The sequence below is a fragment of the Leucopleurus acutus genome (genome assembly GCF_964270905.1).
Source record: "Leucopleurus acutus genome assembly, chromosome: 4".
Classification (NCBI taxonomy): domain Eukaryota; kingdom Metazoa; phylum Chordata; class Mammalia; order Artiodactyla; family Delphinidae; genus Leucopleurus; species Leucopleurus acutus.
The window spans coordinates 6,549,720-6,572,921 of NC_139146.1; positions in this window are offsets into that span (position 1 = coordinate 6,549,720).

The following is a 23,202-nucleotide window of genomic DNA, read 5'->3' on the forward strand; positions in this document are numbered from 1 at the left end:
TTTGCTTTCACTGAAAATGAATAAAAAGCTAATCAATATGTCAGCTGACATTTGTCATAAAGAAATATTAACTAACTGGTGCTCTTAATCAGCATCTAGTAGCACTCAACCAATATGGTCTTATGGCAATTTATTTGAGGGGATAAGGGACACTGAAAAAGAATTGGGAAAACCTGATAAATTATCTAATTATTTTGATTACTATATACAACCTAGACAACTCAACTAAAATAAATATAAAACAACCCCTTCCATTTTTTTACCATTTTGCCTCAATTATTCAGATACATTTAAAAATTGTTTAGTTTTTCTTGTATTGGCAATCCTCATCATTCTGAAAACCACAAAGATCAGTATTTGTTCATTTTGACCAAACAACCTTAAAGACTTTTATAGTGGAAAGCCCATATTCTATAGTTTTTAGTACATAATAAATGTATCTGAGTGAATCTAATAGAACTTTAACAATAGTTTTTTATACAAAGCATACCATCCCTTGATTTTCTTAGACAAATCAAATGCTACAACCATTTGTGCTAAAACTTATTGGTTAGACCAGTGTTTTCCAGAATGTATACATAAGATGGTTTTAGCTGGTAGACAGGCATAGAACAAAGTAGCATTGAATCATACAACTATTTCTTTAGCAATTTTCTTTCAATCTTTTTTAATGCATCAAGGAGAAAAATCGTTTGTTGCTAGCATGCTTGAACATTGTTCTAACACCTTCCGTTCTCTCTTGGCATGAGACAGAATTTAACTAAGATTTAATACTACTGAAATATTTTCACTGTTGTAATCAAATAAAGCTGTTAAGTCTTTGGGCTCTGAAGCCAGACTACTTTTGTCCAGCTGCTGGCTCTACTACTTACTAGTTTGGTGACCTTAGGTAACTTTCTCAACTTCTCTGTGCTTCAGAGATTTTCTTCATATATGATAATACCTACTTTTGAGGGTATTAGACTATAATGAGATAATATTTATTCATGTAAAGAATCTCAAAAAGTTATGTCACATAATATTATAAGCTCAAAATGGCTAATTATTGAAAATTTTTTTTCTCATATTACTTTGTGTTGATTTCAGGTGGTACTGGTTTCTCATTTATAGAAGTATAAAAGTAAAATGATTAAAAGAAATATTTAGTAGATAATTGAATACTGATATCGGTATATTATGAAAATCAAAAATGTCATTTCTAAATAGTTAATCTGTACAGCAATAACTGTTGACATTTGGTCCTTGGGGTTTCCTTTAAGCACTTATAGAGCACACCTACTTCCAGCTAGGAAGAAGTAACTTGTGGCACCATAATGTCCCTCCCTGAGAAAAACCAGATCTGAGTAAAGTACCACAACATCCTGTTTGAAAAGTTTTGGAAGATGCCAAGACAACCATGCCTAGAGAGGCTAAGTTTCCAATGAGAAGGAAACTGTGGAGAAATTCGTCATCATTCTTCAAGCCGCTTTTCTTCTTAGGGCATTTGCCAATCCTTGCCTTTGTGTGAGAAGAAAACACAGGCAAAGGGCCATAGGCAAGAAACAGAGAAGCTAGAAGAACAACTGGAAATGCCAAATGGCTGGAGAGACAAAAATCTGAGTTCACAGCTGCCAAAGCATCAGAGATTTGAGGGGCAAGATCCTAGAGAGAGGGTAGGCACAGGGAAGTGAACTGGACATTGTTGTTACTGTTTACATTTTATCAGCATTTGCTGAATTTTAAAGCTGGCAAGAAAGAGGCTAAGAAAATGTGAAAAAAGGCACTGCTCTACAGGGTTCTACACCCATAGGTCAGGCATTCCATCAGCCTCCAGTTAGTGGTGCTGGATGAGGCTCTGCAGGCAGGAATATAAGACCCGTACTTCCAAGACAGAAAGGGTCCAATGTATTCAACTTGCAACCAAGTGGCCAGTCGCTTTCCTTGAAAAATCATAACATGTTGCAGGGGTGGTGGTCTATTTTGATCTCTTTTACTGGCAGGTAGGAAATTCATAGATGACAGTGTCAAATAGGCCTGGGTAAGTAGGAGAACTTACTGTTGGGCCATGTGTAGTCTCCAATTCCGCCACCATGTCCACTCTGTACGGGTGCCCACTGGGCCAGTTCTGGGGTTGGCCATCGACAAAATCTGGCTAACATTTACTAAGTCATTTTTCTCCTTGGCTTTTCTACCTCTTCCATGAGGGATGCACTCTGGTAGGTGTTAATGTGTGTACAAAAATCTTCCCACTTTGAGCCTATATCCATCCATCCACCAACTTGGCTCTATGCCAGACTTCCTCATTCAATCTTACAGTTTTTTCCTTCCAAGACTCTGACCAACTAACGAGGTCATTGCCACTGTATAAGAATCTAAATATAGTCTTACCTAGGGCTACTTCTGCTTCCACTGGAAGTGTGACAGGTGCATGACTTGCAGATTTGCCTATTGGAAGATTTTCCCTGTCCTCTGTCTTTCAACTTGCTCCCTGAAAACAGATGTAATGCAGGCACCATCCAGTTTTGCTTGTATCCACACACCAAGATAAGGTAGGGTTTTTCCCTTCTTTTTCAGCTAGTCATAAGTACAGCCCACATGGTCTGTTGAGGTTGAGGTTGAGTGCAGATGCAGTCTGGGTGGGTGGTGTGGAAATCTGGGCTATCTGCTATCTGCCTACTCATGCCCACGTATCCTTCTTGATGTCCCACTTAGACCTAAACTAGTAATGGACCGCCACTGGCCCTGTCGGACTTTATGACTGGAACTGTCTGGTAGACCCTGTGCATAACGGGTACTTGTGGTACTTATGGATGCATGTTCATTTGTTGCCCATAGACAGCCTTAGCCTTCCCTCTCTACCAAGGCTCAATAGCACCTCAGGAGCTGTTTCTTGAAAGGTCTATAATTTTCTAGTGCAGATCACGTGGCCTTGCACTCAAGTCTCAAGGAACTGCATTATGATTCTCATTGAATCTTGTAAACATTTGTCTCTTTTCACCACTGAAATCTCCTATTCCATAGAGTCTGCCAGATACTGTGATCCAAGCCACGGGCTTCTTGCGCCACAGCCAGGACCTGCTGTGAAGCCTTTTTTCCTTTCTTTCTTCTTCATTTTTTTCAGAAACCTACTCAAGCCTAACAGTCTTCTGAGTCTCCAACTAAGTTGTCCAAAGCAGTAATTCTAAGTGTGGAATGTGTTGCCTTTAGAGTTCTATGAGGCTTTCCAGACTTTATGCTTCTTTTTTTGTGATACGGGATGCAAAAATGAAGCAATCTGACTCTTACTATCCATACTATACCTGGCCAAATTCACTTCCATTGTCCATCACTTTACATTTTCCCTCTGCAGTACGTCAGCAGAACTTAGGAATACCCATGTAAACCCACTGTCCTTATAGTATTGCCCCAATCACAATCCCCGCCCCTACAGCCATCATTCAAATTATTGGATCATCACACCAGCAGAGGTAGTCCCTCTGCTCTTGGGGGTAGTCCCCCCAAGTCACTACCAGTGAAATATTAAGCAATTGGGTCACCACTTTTTGTTCCATTTTTTGCTTAGGATTGGGTTCTCTCTACCAGTCAGGCAACAAGTGAACCAGTCCCCACCCTTATGCCTCTTTTCTTGAACTGCTCTCAGTACCAACTCTCTCTGTCATGTCATCTAAGAAGAAGACATCAATATACGATCAGACATAAAAGAGACTCATTGTGGTAAATAGTTGTTAAAGTAAAGGAGGAGGGCTTAAGAGTGGTGGAAAGAGGCTTTACCACATGCTGGTGGGTCTGACACCTGTGAAAGGAGAGAGGGAAAGAAAGAGGATGAGATAGGAACAGCTCATGTTGTAGAAATGCTCTGAGCAAGTTGATGGAGAGACGCTGAGGACGGTTTCTCATTAAAGGAGTGACATATTGGGCAGAAATGGGTCTCCCTTTAGGACCCCTGACGTACTCAGTCATGGTCTGGCGGCAGCCTGGAGAAAGTATAGTCTCAGCTTGAGCCCCATGGAGAATCTGAAGGTGTACCAGTTGGAGGGTGTCAGTCTTCTTAAAACAGGGGGTCTTCTCAAAGGGAGATCTGAGTGGTGCATGTCAAGGACAGACAGTACAATGGGACTTTGAAAAATCCCATAAAATTCCATGATCAAACAATACAACGTTTTTGGTATAATCTACTTCAGTAGAGGAAATGAGCTATGGAAGAAAAGAAAAATAAAGCATGATATTAAAATTGGGCAGAAAAATTTGGAGGAAAGAAGCAAAAGAGATAAAGTTATAGAATTTTTAATCTGGATAAAATAAAGTCTAAAATATTTAATTTTTCAAAGAGAAAGTTGAAAATGGAAAAATTAAGACTGCATTCCTGGTATTTATTTATACAATTCATGTTTCAGAAGGATTTGATATGAAATAAAGTCAGTTATTTTAGAGTTGGAAATAGAGGGTATAAAACATTCTAGGATTGTGGTTCTACGCAGCCGTTCCATGCCCTCGTCTGCATGCTTCTTTTACGCTCGTTGTATAGAGAATTATGACAGGAAAAAAAAATCTTGGACAGCTCTTAATAGTGGAGGAATGCAGCTAGTGTGAAAATTAATGAGATGTAAGAACATACTGAACAGAAATAACAAAAAACTGTAAAGATAAAAAAGAGACTGAGAACAGTTCATGCAAAAAAAAATGGAAATAAGTCTTGGATCTCTTTAAAAGTATTGTCGAAAGGAATTTTCCCACAATAAGCTTCTATGGTACAATCTACTGAACGTGTATGACAGCATAATGGGAAGGAAGATTCAAAATACAATATAGGATCCTCTCCCAGTAATGATAGTGTATCTTCCATTGTACTACACCTCCCATGGATAGTAATTATAAACATTGGACCAAATATAGTAAACAACTCTGAATGCAGTGGAGAGCAATGAAAAGAAGGCAGAAAGTGGAGTACGGTCCCTGCTGCAAACTTCTAGCAAAAATTGCATCCTCAATTGTAATTTCAGAGGCTCTCTCGTTATATCTGAAGTGGCAGAAATAATAATGGCAGTGAGAACGCTGACAATGGTGGTCAGACAGAGTTGTCACGGTAAAATCTCTATCAGGAGAATTTTTTTTCAGAGGCTGTTTGTTAAAACCCAGCCTCTGAAAGACATCTTAGTTGGCCATAACGGAGAGGGCAAAACTCAGCAATGTAGATTTCTGAGTCTTGAAGAGCCTTATTATGAGATCTTCTCCCTTTCCCCATCATGGATAATGACACCTTCCTCTCAGTTCAGAAGAATGAAGTGGAATTCCAACTGCCACAGCAACTGCGGTGGAGGCAAAAAAAAGGTAGGAGTAGAACTGCCATTTCTAGGCAGCATCCTGGTGGACTGGTCAGGCTTCAGCTGTCCCAGTGAAGCAGCAGCAAAACTAAGCCATACACCAGCCGAGTCTGTGGACAATAATGTTGCATATTGGACACGTGCAAGTATTTAGGAAGGAGTTCGTTGTAATACACTGGACTCCCCGGAGCTGTGCGGTGGAGCTCATACAGCAGTACAATTTGAAGACAGAAGTTAACATGACTGGTTTACACACAAACTGGGGAGGCTTCTGATATAAAGGTCTGTGTATGATATAAAGATACTGTGTAGTATTTACAGAGGCTTTTAATAGTGCTGATTCATTTTGTGAAAAGAACCCAAATTTTAAGAAGAATTCCCAAATATCATAATCGTGGATGTTAACATTGACATATAAGCTCTCAATTGAGTTTTACTGGTCAACAAGAGAGAAAAAAGATTTTAAAAGCAATGTTATCTTTTGTGCTGCACAGGTTTAAAGAATGCTGCAGAAGTCTTTTTTGATTTGTGTTACATATTTAATCTGGAGATGAGATTAGCTAATGGTATCATGGAGGTGAAACTTGAAAATCTCAGTTTTTGAATGGCAGACAAAGGATGGCACTAGGAAAGCCTCGAAGCAGGAATCCAAGGATACTGGTGTGTAGAGCAAGGGCTCCAGGATGACAGTCAAGGGTAGGAATATGTTCAACTGCCCATGGATAAAAAACTGTGAAGTCCAAAGAGTACGTATCTAACACTGAGGTGAACGCTAAGGACAAGGTTTACAGAGAGCAGAGTGCTGATTTTAAAATGACTGGTTCCCTAAATGAGAACTTAATTTAAAAAAAGAAAGAAAGGAAGAAAGAAAATTCAGACCTGGAGGTGAATGAGGACATAAAGAGGAAAAAATCAAATCAAATCAAATAATAGAAACAGATCATACAAAATGTTAAAAGCAGTATCAGCAATTGAATGAGTTGAAGTTACAAATGGGAAAAGATCCCAATAAATTTCCAAAGATGAGAGAATTTCAGGTATCTAAGTAACAATGAAAATGTGTTTCTGTATGTTTGTTTCATAGGAATTTCCATATCTTGGGGAAAATCCAACTTTCTGTTTCTTGAATATGTGATGTGTGACTTCTGAGAGTATGAGACTATTAATTGCAGAAATGCTTGATTATGCCAGCTATATTAGCTGTGAGTCCTTTCATTCTAAAGACCAAATACGGACATTAAAATAAAATTATAAACACAAAGAATAAATATATTCAAGAATAAAATACTCTATATTTTCTAAACCTTCTGTGCATCTTGTTTTGCTCATTGATTGTCAATACAATCTCCTCATTATCACAGATTCCATACTGATAATCATTTCTTAAAATATTATATTTTCTGTGATTAGTATATTTAAAAATTTAATGTGAAAAAACAGAAATGAAGGCAAACTGGATGAAATATGGAAAAATAAGAATGAGTTAAAAATATCCAAAATAACATTGTAATTAATATAATGCTTTTTAAAACATAAAAATGGAATGACCATATGAGCAGGATTATTATTTTAAAACACTGTTCCATATTCAAATCTTCTATATATGATGGCGGAATCTGAAGATTACATTTCTATGAGAGTAATGTTTCAGTTCATTTGAAAATATTTTCTTTTTTTTTTTTTTTTTTTTGCGGTACGCGGGCCTCTCACTGTTGTGGCCTCTCCCGTTGCGGAGCACAGGCTCAGCGGCCATGGCTCATGGGCTCAGCCGCTCTGCGGCATGTGGGATCTTCCCGGACCGGGGCACAAAGCCGTGCCCCCTGCATCGGCAGGCGGACTCTCAGTTACTGCGCCACCAGGGAAGCCCGAAAATATTTTCATTTTTATAATAGGAAAAACTGATTGTTTTAGGGGGTAAAAGGAAACTAGCATATTCATTTAAGAAGATGGTACGTTTGCAGCCAAAATTGTTCACTGATGTTTTATTGTTTAGTTGAGGCATTTGTCTCCTCTTCTACCCCTATTCTTATTCCGAGGATGTCATTTCATTGCTTACTCAGTAGGAGCACTAAAATATACTTAAATGTAAAAACCAAATGGTTTTATTGTTTGTTTTTCTGTCAAAAGCAAATGTGTTTTCCTGAGTTATCTAGCAATTCGGTTCTCTTTAACTTTTCTGGATAGTATCAAACTTCGAAGAAATACAAATCATACTTTTGTTATAGGATTTTTAAAAAATCTATGCAGTATCTCGAAATGGCTAAAGTTTTAACCAACAGTTGTAAAGTTTTAAAAAATAAAACTCTGCCTGCCAGACAGTTTCACATTTGGGAACTCGGCTTTGCTTCACATATCCTGGCATGAGAAATAAAGTTTCCACATTCTCAGAAAACTAATGGTAATTCCACATTGCTGTTTCTCTCTGGGGGTTCACAGAGTATATATATCACATTACGACCTCTCTCTGAGTTCATGTTCATTTAAAAACCTTTCCCTACCTTGAGCTTTATTTGTATTTCTCATTCCATATTAGTTTTCACAAACTCAGTTATTTTCAGGGAGAAAAATTTCTCTTTATTCTATTGCTTTGCTAATTTTGAAAATCTCTGATTTGAAATTCTCTAAGTGACGGTGTTGGTAGAGGATTTGTAAAGGCATCTCAAAATGTAGGAAGCAATGTAGAACGTTAGATCTAATTAAAAACTCTCTTCACTCCACAAGATCACATTCTGATTTTAGACACCTGTTTTTATAAGAGCATTTCTACATACGACAATACATAAATGAGAGACAAATGAACACCACCGACACTCTAATTCTTTATAGATTATTTGAGTTATTTGTGTTAAATGTGAATTAAGAATAAAAACAAATATTCAACAATTTAATAACCTTGTTTTACATATGTGAGGATAAGTACTTTGGTATAAATAATCTTCCTGCATTGATAAACCATTGGAAAACTGCAATACAAATTTCTGATTTACTGTATACTACTATCATAGAGTTTGTCATTAATAGCCAATAATTATACCTAATTAAATTTTATGCATAGCAACCAAAAGTAGGTTAAGTGAAAATATATTTTTAATAAATGTTTTTTTATGACAATAACACTGAATAATGCAGAAGTGACTGAATTAACCTTATTTGCATTTTAGCAAATCCAAATTAGTTTAGGTAAAACCAATTAGAAAATTAGAGTATTTCCAAATACAACCTGTTATAGATTCTCAGATACTCTTTGACTTAGGATAGATGGATCCTTCCATTTAATTCTGGAAATGTGCTATAAGTTAAAAAAATGAGGTTAAAGGAAAATGTGCATTTCTGTAATAACCTTTAAATATCAAAGTGAACAGAAAATGTGTAACCACTGAGGGAGGATTCTGTCTACTCGATATCACTGCCAACACAGTCCCTTATAAACTTAAAGAAAAAAACTGCAGCAAAAGTATGATGCAAAAAATTATGGAAATTGAACAAACTTTTTTTCCCCCAAGCTTAACTCTTTTGGAGAATTTATATTACCGTAGACTGCACTGGCTTATTTATGCACTCTTTTATTTATTTGGTTATTTATTCCTTTTCACTTTACTCCTCTATCAGGAGAGATTGTTGCCAAAGTGCATAATATTTTTTGTAGCCTGTCTTAAAGTATCAGAATCAGTATTAATAAATGCAGTGTTAAAAATTTTCAGTTCGGTTAAGTATCAGTGCCTGAACTATTGCAATATGAATCAATATTAAGTGTGTTTTAACTTATTTTCCTATGTATACTGCTGATGAAGTTTTTGGGTAACATCATTTATGAGCAAAATTTTTATCGTTGTTGTTGTTGCTATTTTATACGTGGTAATATGTTTCAGCACACATCTTCCTGGACCATAAAAGTGAATTTTAATGTGGTAAATACACTAATATCAGACAAGTATAGTGTAAACACAAATAGTTTAATTTCTCATATTCACAGAGAAGCTGTCCCAAATGACACCCAGTAAAAAATGCAGTAGTTTATATTAGTCTAAAGGTCTTAAAAGAAGAGTCTCAGTTGATGGCTGGGGCCCTTGGGGAGTGAACTCAGAGTGTTCCCCTTGTCCACCTACTACCCGGATCTTTCCTTGCTGTACAGCATTAACTGATGTGATAAACAAGTTAGGTTACTTTCTATATGTAGTAAAATATCTCTGCCTAGTTAGGGAAAAACAAAGGAGTAAATCTGTCGATGAATAGTAAGGATTCTTCTGAATAACCAAACATAATGGAAGTCAAATGCCTGTTGGCTCTGTAGGGAAAGACTAGAGAAAGATTTTCTCTGCCGTATGCAGTCATGAGGGGCTGTCTCACATACCAAAACTTTCTAAAACCTCACCATTTGTGTTACGGTGAGAGCACACAATTTTAGGGCTCAGGTATATTCCATTAAATTTAGTAGAATCAGAAAACCTGTATTATAGTAGCAGATTCGCAACTGATTGGTGACGCAAAAGTTACTGTGGATTGCCCCAATCACTCCATTGTATGAAATTCCCCCGTAATTTACAGAAGGTAGAAATACTCTGGCTTGCTGAATTTTATGAGATGTGGTTTTATGAGGTCTGATACCTGCACAGAAGTAGGCATTACCATCTTCCACCCCTGGCTCAAGGGAAAACACTACAAAGATTTATATACATAATACACCACCCTCCCCCAAATTGAAAAAGCTTTTAAAATTCACCAACTCTTCCTCCCATCACCCATCATACATCCTGTGACAGTAACTGTGAATTTTATCTAAAGAGATGAGAGAATCAAACCTGAAAGCTCAATCTTCACTGAAAATTTGAAATGATTATACTGATGGGAATCTTTTTATGTGGGGATTTATCTCTGATCTCAATCTTGAAGAGTAATAAGAAAAGAAATAATACAGACAGCTATTTTGATATTATATGCTTACTACCAAATAGAGAGGCAGAGAATAGAATTCTAATTCTTAGTGAAGACTTTTCATGTTATTATCATGAAGAAATCAACAATGGTCCCCCATGCACAATAGAGTCCATGTACAAATGAATATAATTATTAAGGAATTCTAATTCTCCTCCAGAATCAGACTGAAGATGTTTAACAGCATCTCTGCTATAGAATAGAATGATGGATAGTATCATCATCATCAGATGAGTATCACCTCCCAGCACCTGGGAGAAGTATGATTGTCTTGTGCTCCATTGTGATCCTCACTGGAACACTTTGTCTAATATGACCTGGTATGTTCTATATGAATACTGTACATTTTACGCACTACACTATGTCTTTTGTTGTATGCCTTTCCATCTTTATCTACAAATCCTAGAGTATTTTCTTTATATTTTTATTTGTATGTTGAGTATGCTTATCTAAAAGACATTTATATTTAACTTTTATATAAATACATAAAAATTTGAGCATAATCTGAATAAACAGGAAATAGGATAAATTTTCTTTCTATCTTTCATTTAAAAACAGAGGATTACATGAAAGTTCATATACTAAGACTGTGACTTCCTGATCCCTTCTTCTCTTGGCCATCAGAATGTTCGCAAATAAATTTAACTCTCAGAGACAGGAGAGAGAAATTTTCCTTGAGGCTCTGCCAGCCCATAGGTACATAAGTTGCCCCCATGCCTAGAGAATTTCCAATCCTCCTTTTAGTACACTAATCATAAATATTAGTGAATAATTAGGAATCATTAATTTGAGCAAAGCTCTCACAGGAAAGTTAGAGACCAAAATACACAACAGGAAAAGTAAAAAGGATCTTTAAGAAAACAGAAACAATTCAGGGATAAAATAATTTCAAATAATTTATTAATGTACTCAGAGAAATAAGAGAAGATATTATAAGCCATGAAACACTCATTTAGAGAGCTAAAAAGAACTGTTGGGGAAAAAACATAAATGTGTGTATATGTATGTGTATGTTCAGAAAAATTTTTTAAAAACTCATTTAAAAGGTTGGAAAATAAAATTGAAGAACTCTCCTAGAAAGTTGGAAAATTAAAAAAATTGATGAGAAATAGCTGAGAGAAGTTAAGAAAATTAGAGGATCAGTATTCCATTACCTGAAAACAGTATTCCAAAATGAAACAGAGAGAAAAGGAGAGGTGTAAAATACCAAAGAAATTATTCAAGAAAATGTCTCAAAACAGTAGAACATGTTTCCTAGATGCAAAGAAACCCCCTGGTGTCCGGTGCCACCTCTACCAAAGCATATCACACTGAAATACTGGAAAACTGAGGTCTGACAAAGAAAGGGTCCTAAAAGCTTCCAGAGAGAAAGAAGGTAGAGGTCACATGAAAACTATCAGGAATCAGAAAGGCAGCAGATATCTCAATAGTGGCACAGGCAGCCAGGAAAAAATAGAAAGCAACACCTTCAAAGCCCTGAAGGAAATTGTTTCTAAAATATAATTGTATATTCAATCAACTATCAATCAAATATGATGGTAGAAAAACATTTTTTTCAGACATGCATAATCTCAAAATTATCTTCATCATCTCTTTTCTCAGGAAATGGACTGGTCGAGGGACTCCACCAAAATAAAGAAGTAAATCAAGAGAGGAAAAAAAAAGAAACCTGTGTGGCGTAGGAAGAAGATTTAATGCAAAAAGAGGAGAAAGGAATCTCGAGGATGAGAGAGAAAGGTGCTCGAAGTGGGACAACTTTGAGTCACAAGCCTCAAGAGCAGTCAGCCCAGATTGGAGACTTTTAGCCACCCTTAGATTTCTCTACGAGATCAAGTCAGTCAACTGTCTGATGTGTTGGAAGGTATTAAGGAGAGGTTGATACTAACAGAAGAGATTTTAGAATAAGTTACTGATAAATTCTCAGATTGCTAAGCAAATTATAAGAAAAGATAAACTCCATCCTGATACAGAGTAAGGCTAACCTGTGACTAGTCTTCACAACTTTATTTGCTGTAATTTAAACCATGAATATCAATTAAACTAATAAACTTAAATATAAACATATTTTGAGAAGGTGAGGAGAAGTGTGAAGATAGTGTGTGTGAGTGCATGCAGACGGTGGTTTGAAACATGGAGAACAAGAGAGAATTTAGTCCTTAATTTTCATAGGAGGAAGCCAATATATATTATATTGCCTTAAAAATTTCAGAGTAGTACTGTAAGCATATTATTTATAGATATGAAGATAAATGTCTAAAGAAAGAGCTGGAAGAATGGGATAAGGGCGTGTGACTGCCATTACTCTTAACAGGCTTTATAGATCCATTTGATTGCTGAAACTATGTTAAAAATAAAAATTAAATTGAAGAAAAAGAATGGCTATGCCTCAATATTTGATATTACCGAACAGTATTAGGTTATCTCTAAGGTGCTGCCCTTACGGAAACGTCATTTTTCAAAGAATAATGGAATTTTCCAGGAAATTTGGCTGCTGCTTTTAAAGGAATCCTATACAACTGTATTTTTAATTGGGTATGTTTCTCCCGTGGTTGCAAAATTCAGGCCACTGTAACTGCTTTGATAGCCATAGTAATAAAGCCAGCTTCTTAATTTAGATCATAGAATTTTAGATTTAAGAGAAACATTTGAAATGATATAGCCAACCTCTTCCTTTTAAAGATGAGGAAACTAAGGCCAATGAAATTAGTGACAGAAATGGAACTATTTTCAGTTAATTATTATAAGAACGTGTCAATAGAGATGAATAGAAAGGGTCATAATACAGAAGCTATGGAATCAGACTCATCCGGTTTCACATTCTGCTTCTACTCCTTACCAGCTAGGTAATACTTGGCAATTCATTTAATCCCTCTCAGATTTAGCTTCCTCATTTTAGAAATGAGAGATGATAAGTTATTGGATTAAATAAGATAAGGATTTATCGCTGGCATAGAATGCTCAATAAATTATAGCTTTACCACCAACAGAGTTAAGTGTGTACAACTGTTACGTGGGTAAAATATAGGGGAGTTGTGTTCTACTCAGGATGACCATAAAATTTATCACGCAAGGTAGGCTCTTGAGAATGAAAGAGGGTGCTATTAACAAAAATGCCCAGATCACAGGTTTTGTGTTTTGCTTTTGCTTTTGGCATTTTCTGGTACTTACTTAAATTATTATTATTATTATTATTTTTGCAGTACGCGGGCCTCTCACTGTTGTGGCCTCTCCCGTTGCGGAGCACAGGCTCCGGACGCGCAGGCTCAGCGGCCATGGCTCACGGGCCCAGCTGCTCCGCGGCATGTGGGATCTTCCCGGACCAGGGCACGAAGCCGTGTCCCCTGCATCGGCAGGCGGACTCTCAACCACTGTGCCACCAGGGAAGCCCTAATTATTGTTTTTTTCCCAGTTTTACTGAGATATAAATGACAAAATTATAAGATATTTAAAGTATATAACATGATGATTTGATATATGTATACATTGTGAAAGGATTCCTCCGAGTTAATCAGCTATGCAATACAGTGTTATCAACTACAGTCACAATGTTATACATTAAACTCTCAGACCCTATTCAACTTATAAATGAAAATTTATACCCTTTTGCCAATCTCTCCTATTTCCCCCAAGCTCCTAGCAACCACTTTTCTACTGTTTCTGTGACTTTAATACTTTTTCTTTTTCCAGTTTCCACATACAAGTGATACCATGCAGTATTTGTCTTTCCCTGCCCGGCTTACTTCACTTAGCATAATGCCCTTAAGGTCCATTTGTGTTGTAGCATATAACAGAATTTCCTTCTTTCTTTTTTCTTTTTTTTTTTTTTTTTTTTGGCGGTACGCGGGCCTCTCAATGTTGTGGCCTCTCCCGTTGCGGAGCACAGGCTCCGGACGCGCAGGCTCAGCGGCTGTGGCTCAGGGGTGCAGCCGCTGCGCGGTATGTGGGATCTTCCCGGACCGGGGCATGAACCCGCGGCCCCTGCATCGGCAGGCGGACTCTCGACCACTGCGCCACCAGGGAAGCCCTCCTTCTTTCTTTAATGCTGAATAATATTTCATTGTATATATATTCTATTTCCTTTATCCATTCATCCATCAACAGACACATAAGTTGTTTCCATACCTTGGCTGTTGGGAATAATGATGCTATGAACATGGGAGTACAGATATCTCTTCAAGAAAGTGACTTATTTTCCTTTGGATGTATACCCAAAACTGGGATTGCTGGATCATATGGTAGTTCTATTTCTCCTTGTTTTAAATTGAGATTTAATTGACATAAAACATTATATTAGCTTTGGGTATACAACATAATACTTATATATTACAGTATTGAGAAATGATCAGCACACATCATTAACAAAATTTTTTTCTTCTGATAAGAACTTTTAAGAGCTACTCTCTTAGCAACTTGCAAATATGCAATACACTGTACAGTATTATTAAGTCTTGTCACCATGCTCTATGTTACATCACCATGACTTATTTATTTTATAACTGGAAGTTTGTTCCTTTTGACCACCTTTGCCCATTTTACCCATCCCCTACTCTCTGCCTCTGGAAACCATCAATCAGTTCCCTGCAACTGTGTGTTCATTTTGTTGTCGTTGTTGTCATTTTAAATTCCACGTATAACTGCGATCATACCATATTTACCTTTCTCTGTCTGACTTATTTCACTTAGCATAATGCCCTCAAGGTCCATCCATGTTGAAAATGGCAAGGTTTCCTTCATTGTTATGGCTGAGTAATATTCATATAATATTCATATACATCATATTTTCTTTATCCATTCATCCTTTGATGAACACCACTTAGACTGCTTCCATGTCTTGGCTATTGTAAATAATGCTACAATGAACATACATATGCATACAGCCTTTCAAGTTAGTGTTTTTGTTTTCTTTCGATAAATACCCAGAAGTGGAATTGTTGGATCATATGGTAGTTCTATTTTTAATGTCTTAAGGAACCACAGTGTTTTCCATAGTTGCTGTACCAGTTTACATTCCCATCAACAGTACACAAGGGTTCCCTTTCTCCACATACTCTTCAGCATTTGTTATCTCTAGGGCTTTATTTTTTTACATTTATTTATTTATTTATTTATTTATCTTCTGGCTGTGTTGGGTCTTCATTGCTGTGTGCGGGCCTTCTCTAGTTGCAGTGAGTGGGGACTACTCTTCGTTGCGGTGCGCGGGCTTCTCATTGTCATGGCTCCTCTTGTTGCGGAGCACGGGCTCTAGGTGTGCATGCTTCAGTAGTTGTGGCTTGCAGGCTGTAGATCTCAGGCTCAGTAGTTGTGGCACACGGGCTTAGATGCTCCGCAGCATGTGGAATCTTCCCGGGCCAGGGCACAAACCTGTGTCCCTTGCATTGGCAGGCAGATTCTTAACCACTGCGCCACCAGGGAAGCCCATCTCTAGGACTTTTTGATAACAGACATCCTAACAGGTGTGAGGTGACATCTCACTGTGGTTTTGGTTTGAAATTTCCCTGATGATTACTGATACTGAACACCTTCCATGTACTTGTTGGCCATCTGTATGTCTTCCTTGGAAAAATGTCTGCTTAGGTCCTTTGCCCATTTTTTAATTGAGTTATTTGTTTTTATGTTATTGAGTTGAATGAGTTCCTTGTATATTTTAGATATTAACCCCTTATTGGATATGTGGTTTGCAAATATTTTCTTCCATTCCATAAGCTGATTATTCATTTTGTTGATGGCTTCCTTTGCTGTGCAGAAGCTTTTTAGTTCTATATAGTCTCACCTTATTTTCACTTTTGTTACCTTTGCTTTTGGTGTCAAATCCACATAATCATTGCCAAAACCAATGTCAAGGAGTTTTCCCATGTTTTCTTATAGGATTTTTACGGATTCAGCTCTTAAGTTCAAGTATTTCATCCATTTTACTTGATTTTTGTGTAAGATGGAGGTTCAGCTTCATATTTTTTCTTGTGGCTATCCAGTTTTCCTGATATCATTTATTGAAGAGACTATCCTTTCCCCATTGCATATTCTTGGCTCCTTTGTCAAATATTAATTGACCATAAATGCATGTGTTTAGTTCTGAGCTCTCCATTCTGTTCCACTGATCTATGTGTCTGTTTTTTATGCCAATATTATACTGTTTTGATAACTATGGCTTTGTAATATAGTTTCAAATCAGGAAGTTTGATGCCTCCAGTTTTGTTTCAAATCAGAAAGGAAGAAGTAAAGTTGTCTCCATTTGCAGATGACATATAATTATACATAGAAAACCAAAAACTGTTAGAACCAATAAAAAATTTCAGTAAAGTTTTAGGATACCAAATCAACATATAAAAATTATTTGTGTTTCTATACACCAGCAACAAGCTATCAGAAAGAGAAATGAAGAAAACAATCCCATTTACAATAGTATCAAAAAGAATAAAATACCTAGAAATAAATTTAATCAAGGAAGTGAAAGACCTGTTCACTGAAGACCACAATATATTGATGATGAAAGAAACTGAAGACAAAACAAATAAATGGAAATATATCCCATGTTCATGGAATGGAGAAATTAATATTGTTAAATTACTCATATTACCCAAAGCAATCTATAGTTACAACATAATCCCTATCAAAATTCAAAAGGCATTTTTCACAGAAATTGGAAAACAATCCCAAAATTTTTATGGAATCACAGAAGACCTTGAATACCCAGAACACAGATTTAAATTAGGACACCTGGGATGTAAGATCTTCTCATTGTGATGTAGCTGAATTTACACATAAAATGTGCAAGCAAATATCTGGTGGGCAAAGCGAAGGCCATTTGAATGGTAGGTGAGGCACAGATAGTACATGGAACAAGTTGGTCACAACTGCCAAGCATTCACCAATAATGACTTTGGAAAATGTTTCAGTGAAGGGGAAAGGTCTTGAACGTGAGATAACTTAGACATTTGAAAGATACAGGGGAACAAAGCCTACAAAAACAGTGAAGTTGGCTGAATACTAGTTGTCTTGAGAGCCTGCAGAGGGATAATGCGAAGCTGAAGACCAGCAATTAACGGCTCAAGTTAAGAGTCAGAGTGGCTTTCTGGTGGCTTAAAAAGTGGCTTTTATTTCTTGCAGAGGAAGAACAGCCACAACTGAGCAGAAACTGAAGGTTACAGAGCTCTAGGAACATTTAAATGCTCTGCCAAAGATCTATTACACTGTGGTCAGAATCCTGGTTGGAAGAACTCTGGACCCTGAGATATGAGATGGAAATATCTGTGTTTTTGTCCCAAGGATGTTGTCTCTGGAGACCCTCCTGAGCCTTCAGGGTTTGCCTAGGTGCTCACGCTTCCCTCGTAAGAGAATATCTGTGCTAAAGACACTGAAGAAGTTTCCTCCTCTTGGGACAACAGGTAGAGAAGCTTCCTAAGGAGTTGTCCCCACCTCCTCTCCTGGACACTGGACCAATAGGTGACAGGGGAGGAAGGAGAGTACAGGCCCAAGGAGCTTTAAAAAATAGCTACCATGTCCAAGATTCAGAAGACTATCTCTGAGACTGGAATTTGATCAAGGGATCCAGAACATGAGAGGATAAGGAAGAATTCAGTGACTCTGGGGCACTTCCTGGGACACAGGATCTAACACCCTGGGGTAAACTCACTGCTGATGTGACTTTTAGAGACCTGGAAAAAGCAACGGTCAGTGCTGAGTGGGGTCAAAATGACTGAGTTGACCTGGCAGAGAGTAGAGCAAAGCGTAAAGAGGTCTAAGGAAGTGGACTTGTGGCAATGGAAACATTATGTAAAGTCAAGAAAAGCACTGCAAGATTATGTTGGGCATCAGAGCCTAGAGGACACATGAGGAGTGAGTTGCTGGGAGGTGCACCAGCATCATTATCAAGTTCACTTGTTCTGCAGACAAGGACTAAGAGTAGGAAAGGAGGTCAGTCACGGAGCTGAGTTCCACATGGGGATGACTGGGCCCTGAATTAGCAGAGGCCTGGTGGCATCACTTAACCACAATATAGACCAGGAATCTAAGATTGTCTTAAGCAGCAAGGTTGGAGTGGTAGAAAAAGGACTGACCCACAAAGAACTGTGGAAATGGTTCACAAAATAGGGTGTTCTGGGAAACAAAATAGATGGGCAGCCAGAAAGGATATTACTTAACATCTACACTCAGAATAAGGCAAGAATTAGAGGAGCTAGAAACTGAAAATATGATTTTCTGCTTAGGTTTCCATCCTGAACCAATTTTTAAACTTGAAATCTATTGACTAAACTGGTCTCTACGTTTCTAATTGGTCTAACTGGCCTCTACAGAGGAACTTACAGCACTGCAGTGAATATAGATACTAATGATTCCTCTAGGTCTTGCCCAAAGGAAATCATGGCCAATTTACTCAGAGACACTGGAGAAAGTGGTTCCTATACATCTTGATAATTATTGGACATAAAGTCTGAGTTGGCAATGATACCCGGAGACTCAAAAGTATCATCATGCTCCCACTCTTAGAATGGAGGTTTATGGGGCCAGGTAGTAAATGGAGTCCTGGCTGAAGCCCAGCTCGCAGTGGGCCACCTTAGTCCACAGGATTTCACATTGATCCATTAAAGTGATGACATCGGGATGATCAGCCAGGATAAGCAAGAGGCGGCTACGTTTTTTAGAGCCTTGGTGTATCATATATATGTTCCAGGCTGTGGAAAATAAACTCTATTAAAATTCGATGACCTGCCTCTTCAGTCAGTTTTTATTCAGGGTCATGTCAACCCCTAACCAAAATGAATGAAGCATGGCTCTTGATAGCCTCTTTGAGTTTCTGAGGCAACATGTTTCAGACCTGGGAATACTGCTCCAGCCTGACATGCTAGGTGACACAGATCTGAGTGCCAGAGGCTATCCAATTTTGAGTGGCACCTGAAGCACAAAAGGACTGTACAGCAGATCTTGGCTATAAGGCAAGCTCTTCTGCCACTGGGTCAATGTGACACCTTAAGCCCTACGGTGCTAGAGATGTCAGTGATTGGAAAATACACAGTATGTTATATTTGTCAAGCCCCTGTGAAAAAATTCACAACAAAGTCCCCTGGGATTCTGGAACAAAACCAACCCATCCTCAGCAGATACATATTCACCTTTCTAGAAGTAGCTCTTGGCATGTTGCTGGGATTTTGTAGAGACGTATCACTAGATGACAGGCCAAAAACTGACCATGTATACAGGACTGTTTCTATAATCTGGTTTATGTCAGACCCTCTACTATGGTCTGAATGTTTGTGTCTCCCCCGAATGCATATGTCACAATCCTAACTCCTGAAAGTTATATAACAAGGTGAGGCCTTTGGGAGATGATTAGGTCATAAAGGTGGAACCCTCACGAATGGGATTAGTGACCTTATAAAAGAGGCTTCAGAGAGATCCCAGCCCCTTCAACCATGTAAGGATATGATGAGAGGTCTGTAACCTGCAAGAGAGCCCTCACCCAACCATGCTGGCACCCTGATCTCAGACTTCCAGTCTCCAGTACTATGACAGATAAAGTTCTGTTGTTTATAAGCTACCCAGCCAGTGGTATTTTGTTACAGCAGCTCAAAGAGACTTGACACCCTGCAAGTCATTAAGGTTGGGTGGGCCCAAAGAGCAGTCCATCCTAAAATGGAAATAGTAATGATATATCTGAGATTGAGCAGGAAGAGTGGACATGGATGTGCTGAGTGAGCAGGGATTCCAGACACCCCAGGTCACCCACTAGAGTTGACCAGAGCCTCTTCCCCATATTGGGGGGTAGGAAGCCCATACCAGTAGCTAACAGAGATGGAAAATTCCCGATTTCTGATTTATGGACAGGATAGTTTGATTTGAAGGCAAATGTGAAGAATGAATGAAGGCTACATGACAGTCACATTCAGGGGTGATTTTGAAAGACATTCAGGAAATATCTTCCCACTGGGCAGAACCGTGAGTAGTGTACTTGGCCATCTAGTTTATGTAGAAGAAAAAGTGGCTTAAGGTACGAATACGTGTAGGTTTTTGGCAGTGACCGATGGCTTGACCGTCTGGTCAAGGGCCTAAAAGGAAAATTATTGGAACGGCAGACATCTAAATGTTATACTTTACCAAGGATTAAGTATCCAAGCTTTCAACTCGTGAAGAAAGGGAGACCTAGTAAGCTCATCATATTCAGAGAGTTTTCTCAACGTCGAAAGAAATTTCCCTTAAAAAATTTCAAAGTTTTCAGTTTGGATTTTAAAATATATATCTTTAAGTGTAATATAACTTTCTAGCTATAAATGGTGGCATTTTTCTTGTGTGTGTGTGCATGTGTATGTAAGAAGAAAAAAAACAAATGTTTTTCTCCTTTTGATAGAAAAAGACAGTTGTCATAAACCATTACATGCTTGAATTTCTTCTGCTGTGGAATCTTGAAAAGGAATATGCCAGGGCGTGATGGCATATATGTTGCCACTAAATTCTTTAATTATCACATTTCTTCATGGAGCTTAGTATTTTCTTGTAAGCAGCCACTGCAGAGTGGGATCTCAGTGATCCAAAAAATTAGATTTGCCTCAAAATGCTTAATATCAGAATTTCTTTAAGCATCTGTTAAAGTTTCAGTTTTTTGAACTTTACTTTTCTTGTTAATTTAATTTCTTATTAGTTGGGAGCATTATTTTATGCAATTTACTCATGTTTTCTGTATAACAGATGGGAAACCAGATATTTTTTCAAAGCATCCTCATGGTGCACATTTCCATACAACCTGATTATACACCATTGTGACAGACTAAGAAAAGGAGATATTTTCTCAAATGATAGTCATTTACTGTTAGGTGCCTAATATAAAGGTACCTAATGTGAAATATTTGTGCTTTCTTACATACCTTAAATGTAGTAATTCCTGTAAGTGTTGATGTTTTAAGAATTAGTAACACTCATCTTATGAAATCATTATACATAAAGTTTCACAGAGCATTTTTGTGCCTATGTAGGCTTTTTTCTCTACACTGGAGACATTTGATCACTGTTCTTCAATTTTAAGGAAAGAGACTGAACCACTGCAGTAGCATAATTGGTCCTCTAATAGTCACTCTTCCTACTAAGCTTTCAAACCTGTTGCTTCCTAAACTTCCTAAAGTGTGTGTCCAAAGCTTCTTTTTTTTGCTTCAATATGACTCCCTTTATTCCTTCCTCCTTTATGATAATATTGTCATACAAATTATATCTTTATACATTATAAGCACATTGTTTTATAATATGCCAGTGTTTTCTTTTAACTTTTTATTTTACATTGGAGTATAGTTGATTAACAATGTTGTGTTAGTTTCAGGTGTACAGCAAAGTGATTCAGTTACACATATACTTGTATCTATTCTTTTTCAAATTCTTTTCCCATTTAGGTTGTTAGATAATATTGAGCAAAGTTCCCTGTGCTATACAGTAGCTCCTTGTTGGTTATCCATTTTAAATATAGCAGTGTGTACATGTCAAGCCCAAACTTCCTAAAGTGCATATCCAAAGGTTTTACTGACATCTTAATGCATCCTATTTGGGGGTAAACCTCTTAGCATGACATTCAAGAACCCATATGAAATACCCTCAGCCCACATTTCCCCAGCCATACTTACTGAGTTTTTTATGTGACAGGAAAGTGGGGACACTGAGTTCCTATTTTTTCTAATGTCCTTAAAACCTAGCCAGTGTCTTAGACCTTTGTGTTTCTTCTACAGTATCTACCGCAGTGTACAGGATATAATGGCAGTATAAATGTCATGGGCTAAGGCTAGATGGTTACCTTTTCAAGTGCATGAAAACACTATTACAAAAATGTAGATAATCTATTGAAACATAAAAACCTGAAATCCATATCCTGTTTTTTGCCTAAGATTCAGTATTCTGATTAAAGAACACTTTGGTGGGAGACGGAGAGTCTTCAGAAGGGGGAAATGTGTGTTTTTGAACATACTTGTTTCAGAATAATGGTTAAGGACAATTGAAAAAGAACTTGTCATTATAATCAGATATTTTATGGGTAGAATTGCCTTTGGAGACCAGCTTGAAAAAATTAACAGTTCACAATACTACTTCCATAGAAAAAAGCTCCTGAGTTCTAAATGGCTGCATTAAAAGAAAAAAATTTAATAAAATCCTTTCATAATATGGGGATTGTCTATGTGTTCCATAACACCTTATATCTTAATTTACAGAGAGTCTTTTTGTCATAGATAATATGACAGAGCCAACTGGGAAGCATGTCTACACACTAATCTGGAAGCAAAGAGAGTTCAGGTTCTTTGTAGTATGCTCACAACTCTTCATGAAATCGTATTAGTGTATATTTGGATGATGATTCATCACCTTTCTATATTAGTAAAGTATCGTATCATTCCTCACAAACATAAAGGCTTATCCACTTATTTATTCACCATACATTTCTTGAGTCCCTTCCTACCAGTCACTGAAGATGCATGACAGAATAAGATGCTCTTTGCATGAAGCAGCTTCTAGAACACTATGGTAATCAAACAAATATGGACACAAATACATGGCAGTTCAACAGAGTAAATTCAATAGTAAGAAACACGTACAATGTATAGCACTGTCACAAATATGGTAGTAATTAACTCTATGGATGAATATGGAGAAGCTTTTCAAGCTATCCATGCCAGGCAGATGAGGAATACAAAGTGTGTGTGTGTGTGTGTGTGTGTGTGTGTGTGTGTGTGTGTGTGTGTGTGTGTGTGTGTGTGTGAGAGAGAAACTGTTCCTAGATGAAAGGAATGGGTATACAAAATATCTACTAAAACACAAAATAAGTTTAAAAGAGATGAAGCAAGAGATTTAGATAGAGATCATAACAAAAACAGGTTTTGTAAGGTAACATAGGTTTTCACAGTGTAAGAAATCAGGGGTCATAAGCATTGTAAGCAGGAGAATCAGGCTAAGGTTTGTAGTTTAGAGGAATCACTTTGGTGGCAATGGAAAGAATAAAGCAGAAGGC